Genomic DNA, 7,500 nt, shown 5'->3' on the forward strand with positions numbered 1-7,500 from the left:
TTATTACACACACACACACACACACACACACACACACACACACACACACACACACACACACACACACAGTATCTCATGAGAGCACTGCTGCCCCCTCATTTCCCATTCTGTGACATCTTCATCTCATACACTCTGACTTGGTTATATTCATGTGAGACACATTCAGCTAGTGCTGGTACATATTAAAACAATTGTGGCGGTGTGATCTCACACTGAGGGATTTCATTTCACCAATCATGCATCTGTATTACATTCCCTGAGGAATGTATGCTTCTGTTTAACAACAACGTGCTTCACACATGCTATTCTGTGAGTGTTGAGTCTCCCGCTAAGCCTGGGAATCGTGTGTGCTTTTATTACAGATTTCAGTGTCTTAGCAACAATTAGGCGTCGGCGGATTCATTTGTAATAGTTCACATTTGAGACTTGACTCACATAATCTTCTTGATTTATGTCAATTGATTTGCTGCCAGTGAGGATGTACTTTTTCGTGTGTGTCTGACAGCTTGTCATCCTTTGGAACGTTATCCAGTAAGGTGTTTTGAATACAACTTGCCAATGCACCATTTGTCAATATGATTTGCTGTCCATTTTCTTGTTGTGAGATTTATTGTTTGCTGGCAACACACATTGTTATGGCATCACAGAACTCTCGGCTTCCAACAAAAGTTATTTTTTGATCTCAGCAAAAACGCCTCTTTTACGGATGTATTCGGGGTTTTTTGTTTGTGTATTTGTTCAATGATAGTTGAACTCCCAGAAATACTTGTTCGATATCAACTTTTGGGGATTTCCTCTTTGGTTTCTTATATGGATACTTTGGAGTAAAGTTAGGTACTACTTTGAGTTGAAGACTCTCTCTTCAGTTAAGCCATCCTGTAATTATCGTGTGTACTTTTATTTTGTCATGATATAAAACCTGTACCCGTAGAAGCAGCTTTGCAGTATTTATTATCTCCCAGTGACATCAGGGAACAAAAAGAGCTTTGTGAGGTATACTGTGGCTTTGGCAGAGGAACAGGCTAATGAAAGATTCATCTCCTTTGCTATTCTTTTCTTTGTTTTCCTTGGCTCTGCACTCATGGAAGTGTAAGATCACTCGCTTTTCTCTGCTTTGCCTTTCTTTCTTTCCACAGTAGAAAAACTTTTGTTTTTCCCTCTTTAAGATGCAGCTGTATTCCCGTTAGTTTGCCGTATTATCGTCGCAAAACTTGCCCAAACACAGAGAGAATTAATGACTTTTTCTCCCCCTTCTTGTTTTTCTGGGGGATTTTCATAGTCCTCCTTCTTACTATTAACACAATTCCCTTCCAGTAAAAGGCCCCCAAATTCAAATTCCTCCCCATGAAATGACAGAGCATTTTTACAGTCCTACCCGGAGTTCCCGCCTCACTGGAGGTGCCTGGAGGACAGGTGGGGCGTGGGGGAACAAAAGCACAGGGTCAAAGGTCACAGAGTCTCATTGGTGAGACTAATAACCCAGGTGCACCTGGAAAGTACAGAAACGCACACAGACGTTCCTGTTCCCGCCGAGACTGGTCCGCTCCAGACACACCCCTTTCTTTTCTTCCTCTCTGCTCTCCTGAACCTGTGTGTGTGTGTGTGTGTGTGTGTGTGTGTGTGTGTGTGTGTGTGTGTGTGTGTGTGTGTGTGTGTGTGTGTGTGTGTGTGTGTGTGTGTGTGTGTGTGTGTGTGTGTGTGTGCAAGGACATCAAAGACCTGGCGCAAGCAGGGACCTGAGCCAAGCTCAGTGGGAGAGCCATTACGGCCCAATGGGAGTGGGCTGACCTCAGAGACGGTTGAATGATGTGAGAGGAGAGTGAGTGTGTGTGTGTGTGTGTGTGTAGGTGAGTGTCTATGTCTCTGAAGCGGAGCCGGAGGACCGTGCTGTAAAATGAACACCTTGCTGATTTAAGAGGTGTGGGAATTTTAACAATGTTGGAGAGAAGGGGCTCCTTCATTGTCTTTTCTTTTTTGTGTGTATATTGTGTGTGTGTGTGTGTGTGTGTCTGTGTGTGTGTGTGTGTGTGTGTGTGTGTGTGTGTGTGTGTGTGTGTGTGTGTGTGGTGTGTGTGTGTGTGTGTGTGTGTGTGTGTGTGTGTGTGTGTGTGTGTGTGTGTGTGTCTGTGTGTGGAGGAGCTGGTGTTCTGGAGCAGTTTGTGTTTGTCAGGCCTAAATTAAGAAGAGAAATTGGCAATACATTTGGCATGTATTGACTTTGACAAGATGTTTTGCATATTGCATTGATGGAGAACGAGCCTGGTCAAGTAGAAACATGACATTGTGATAAAGAAGAGAACAGTCACACACCCTTGTTCATTAGGATTGACTTTCATTTTGCATGTTGTTGAATGACATTCATTGTAAACATTCCTTTCGAGGAACAGATTGATCTGACCACCATACAAACATTTATATTTGTTAAGATGAGGCTACTATATGCTACTATGACGCTACTATGAGGCTACTATGATGCTACTATGACGCTACTATGAGGCTACTATGATGCTACTATAAGGCTACTATGAGGCTACTATGATGCTACTATGATGCTACTATGAGGCTACTATGATGCTACTATGAGGCCACTATGATGCTACTATGAGGCTACTGTGATGGTCGGCAATGTGGAGTATGATTTACTTGAGCGTATGTACAGTGCCTTCGGAAAGTATTCAGACCCCTTCACTTTTTCCACATTTGTTGTGTTATAGACTCAATTTAAAAGAATTTGCCATCAATCCACACACAATACCCCAGAATGACAAAGCGAAAACAGTTTTTTTAGAAATTTCAGTCAATTTATTAAAATTGAAATACAGAAATACCTCATGTACATAAGTATTCAGATCATTTGCCATGACACTCTTAAAATTAGCTAAAATGCAAAAATGTCATCAACAAATCACTCAATAAGTTGAATTGAGTCCATCTTCATGCAAGGATAATAGTTCATATCATTTTGGAATTCATTTTTTTGTTTTTATAGGGTCTCTAATTTGCATAGGAATCAATTACACACTGTGTAGATTAGGATGTCACTACCAACTCAGTAAATTTCATAATTTTCTCTTGATCCTGACAAACTCAGTGACAACTGCATTGCATGTGCTTTTCCTGCCACTTTCTTTGCTGTACCACTTGAATTCATTGTTGCAAACACAATTATGTATAACAGGTAGTCTTTTCATTTAATCCATTTTAAATTGAGTCTACTACACAACAAAATGTGGAAAAACTGAAGGGGTCTGAATACTTTCCGAAGGCACTGTATAAACGAGAGCTGACCTCCCAGCCTGTGTAGCAGCAGGCCCATAATGAGGTGTCTAGAGATCAAGAGGTGAATGTGGCTGAATGCAGGCGTGACCTCTCCTGACCTCTCTGAGTGGCTGGGTAAAGACTAGTGAGATGCAATGACCACTTCTATTGGCTACGCAACACCGGACCCCAAGGGTCTAGCCAGTTTGTCTTTGCTTTCCTCTTCGTTACCCAGCAGGGACAGAGTCAAAGGGTCAAACTTGGCCAAACAAGGCGATACATGGGGTCATTTATGAGGATAAAAAAGAATGCAGATCTATTAATTCGAGGCTACTACATTTTGAGATTTGACATTTGTTATTATTTGCTAGGTAAGTATCCATTTGGTTAGGAAGTTTCCGTTACGTCAATATTAGACTTTTAGTGTTACATGAATAAGCAACATTTACGTTTAACTATTATTTTTAAGTGTGAGATGGTTTGATGCTGACCGTCAACAGCCAATGTTAAGAAAACGTTCATTTTCAACCCATGGACAATCTTGTACTGTAGCAATGTTAGAGAATGAGCATCAAATTACAACCTTCCAGCGTTTGCATTTCAAAACATTGAAAAACAATACTCTCACAACCGTTGTACAACATCAGTTAATTATTTTTTGCACAACTGTGACACGTGGGGTACTGTCTTTACTTGTCCAGTCATTTTTGAACACTAGAGGGGAGTATAACTCAAATGTTAGTCCTTGACACACTGTTGCAGTGGAGACATCGATGGTGAAATCATTTTGTGCTGGAAAAGGTCACACTTCGAAAACATTTTAAGTTTTGTGAACTAAGTTTTCCCTTGGTGCTTCCTGTGTTTCTAGACACGGTATCCTGGCTTTCTTTTCCAGAGAGGTTTTACTATATCCTGTACAGGAGCCCTCACTCAATGTCTGGTCTGGTGGTATGTGCCACATTAGAAGTTTTGAAATGGAAAGTATTTCTAAGTCACCACAGGCCTGCTGTTGGACTTTGTTGCAGTAATATGAACCAGCTGAGAAAACAGGCCTCCCTCTAACCTCAATAGAAAGAGGGAGAGATAGAGAGAGATAGAGAGACCCTACTCTAGTGGTTCACTGACGTTGTGTGATCTACAGGATGATTTCACAATCAGGAAACAAAAGAGAAAGGGCCCAAAGCACAATATCGGATTGGTAAATGGTCCTCGAAATGTTTGTTCAAAGTCTGAGTGATTATGTGTGTGTGGTTTAGTATGGTGGTGTAGTGGTGGGCGGTTTGGAGTAGAAAGGGGTGATTGTGTGAGTTTTTGAGGTTTGATCCTAAGTGTTGCGGGTTTATGTATTTGGTCAATGGTTTTATTTGGATTTTTGAGGTTTTTATAATGGTCTGAGATTGTGTTGTGGTCCATGTGATTATTAGTGGCTTTAATCTCTGCAGCTGTCAGAGTAGCGTTAGGTGACAGGTTGCAGATGCTGCAGAGTGCTCGGGGATAGCATCTTAGGACTGAGTTAATTCAGTTGACCAATGGCCTAACTCTCTCTGTCTCATATCCTCATAGAACAGATTTGTATTCCTTTCTTAGAGTGAGCAGGGTTTTTTTTTCTCTCGTTTTGACACAGAAAATACTTTCTTCATCATCCTCTCTAATGGATACATGGTGTTGTGGGTTGGGTTTTTCCCAAACTCTCCCTCTCCTCCCTCAGACAGACAGACAGACAGACAGACAGACAGACAGACAGACAGACAGACAGACATAGTTTGGAGATCCAGGCCCTGCTCCAGAATCAGACTGACTGCAGACCCATGTATCATGGAGCTGTAGTATGATTTAGTTACAGCAACAAACAGAGTGTGTATGGGCCGGAGGCACAGGCAGCGCAGGCACGCGTTAGTGCCTCGGCCCTAGAGTCAGTAAGTAAGTTGGTTCTCTCCTCACATTCCTGCCCCCCGGCCCACATCAAAGGGGGCCGATGGCCCGGGGCCGCTGAACGAGTCCAGGTGAGGAGAGAGACCACATCTGAACAGGTGTGCCAGCTATGATCTAGCCCAATCTGTAGTTGGTGTGTGTGTGTGTGTGTGTGTGTGTGTGTGTGTGTGTGTGTGTGTGTGTGTGTGTGTGTGTGTGTGTGTGTGTGTTTGTGTGTGTGTGTGTGTGTGTGTGTGTGTGTGTGTGTTTGGGGGTGGGGGGGGGGGATTTAACTTTCAGCCATGTGCTGTAACATTAATGTTTATGGTGTTGATTGAAGTTGTATTATGTGATATTATTTCTAGGCGAGGGTGTGTTTGTGTTGGAAAACATGACGTTTTTCTGCACACTATAGTGGACTCTGTGCCAGCGATGATGTTCTGTTTTTTCAATCAAAGTAAAGAGTTTTTCTTCCTAATCCCAAACACACGCACAGAGGTACACACACAGCACTGTACATAAACACTCACTAAACACATTCAAACAAAGATTTCTTGAAGGCTTTGGCCCTTGAGTAACACATCAAGCCAGATACAGTGCCCTCCAAAAGTATTGGAAAGAAGAAGCATTTTGTCTTATCTGACCTTATTTTATCTCTATGAGATTAAAGGAGAGATTCTCTGCTTTAATTCAGTGTTTTGTTTGGTTTCACCATTTAGTAATTGCAACCCTTTTTATACATAGTCCCCCTATTTCAGGGCACCAAAAGTACTGGAAAATTGGCTTGATAAGTGTTTCTGGTTAGTCAGGTGTGTTCCGTCACATCAAGAGAGCTGTCACTGTCTAGTATTGTTTCTAGGCTTTGCATTTGCCTTTAGAGTCTGCTATTGGTGTCTGTCAACATGAGGACCAAAGAGACGTCAATGAAACTTAAGGAAGCCATTATGAGACTGAAATATCAGAAAAATCTATTAGAAACAGTCAAAATCTTTCAAAGACTTACCACAATCAACAGTTTGTAACATTAAAAAAGAAAGAAAGCATTGGTGAGCTTAGCAATCGCAAACAGGCTGGTAGGCCAAGGAAGAGTTCTACAGTGGATGCTCCCCATAATTAAGAAAAATCCCAAAACAACTGTCCCACAGATCAGGAACACTCGCCAGGAGGCAGGCGTGAATGTGTCAGAGACTACCATCCGCAGAATACGTCATCAGCTGAACTTCATAGGCTTCACTGCAAGGTGCAAACCAACAATTATCCTCAAAAAGGATGGTCACTTCCAGTTTGATTGATGATGTTACTGTTGAGAGCAGCAGCAGAATGTATTCTGAAGAGTACAGAAATGTCTTGTCTGCTTGAGTACAAGCAAATGCCTCCAAATTCATTGGCGCTTCATAATACAGTCAGACAATGACCCCAAACATACTGCCCCAAAGTTCTTGACTGGCCAAGTCAATCTTCAGATTTAAATCCAATTGAACATGCATTTCCTTTCCTGGTGATAAGATTTTAGGCAAAGAACAACAAAACAAACAACAACTGAAGATGGCTGCAGTACAGGTCTGGCAGAGCATCACCAGGGAACATACCCAGCATCTGGTGGGGTCAATGGGTCGCGGTCATTGCAAGCATTGTCAACCAAATACTAAACATGATTTGTTTATTTGGACATCATATGATTTTTTCCAATACTTTTGGAGCCCTGAAATAGGGGAGTATGTTTAATTAATGTTGTACTTAAAATACTTCTATACTTGAAGTGAACCCAATGGTGAACCCAATCTGAAAGAAAAAAACATTTACGGTAATTAAAGCTGAGAATCACTACTTTGACCCCATAGTAATTGTTTGATTTCAAATCCAATACTTGGAATAGCACTGTATATACTTTACTGGAACTGTTTAAACCCGACTCGTGTGTCTTTATGTCCAAATGTGCCAAAAATACCGCTAAAACGTTGAATTCACTGAGGAACATCATAACGCTTTCACTTTCGCTTTTGTTTTTAACAACAATGTCATTGCCGACCAAAGAGAGTTACTAACCCATTACTAAATATATCGTTTAATTTGCCTTGAAATGTTTACATAGTGGTACCAGCATGTTCACAGCACCACTCTTCCGTTCTTTGGGGAGAACCCTGATATGGAGGACAGTTCTGCTGCAGCACCAGCCCAGAATGAATCATTGATATGTGTGTTGAGGGTCATCATTAGCCCTCTCTCCAGACCCTCACCTACTGTATGAACACACCCTGAGCCCCCCAGCCCTCTCTCCAGACCCTCACCTACTGCAGGGCGCCAGGGTCACCATCAGTGGAGGGAGCGCCA

General features: G+C 42.0%; 1 protein-coding gene across 1 annotated transcript in view; it reads left to right on the forward strand.

Annotated features, from left to right (window-relative positions):
- The window catches only part of nhsa (Nance-Horan syndrome a (congenital cataracts and dental anomalies)), a 73,674-nt gene that overhangs the window by 44,016 nt on the left and 22,158 nt on the right, over positions 1-7,500 (forward strand). The gene's annotated exons all lie outside the window — the stretch shown is intronic.

The sequence above is a fragment of the Argentina silus genome, assembly GCF_951799395.1.
Source record: "Argentina silus genome assembly, chromosome: 6".
Classification (NCBI taxonomy): Eukaryota; Metazoa; Chordata; class Actinopteri; order Argentiniformes; family Argentinidae; genus Argentina; species Argentina silus.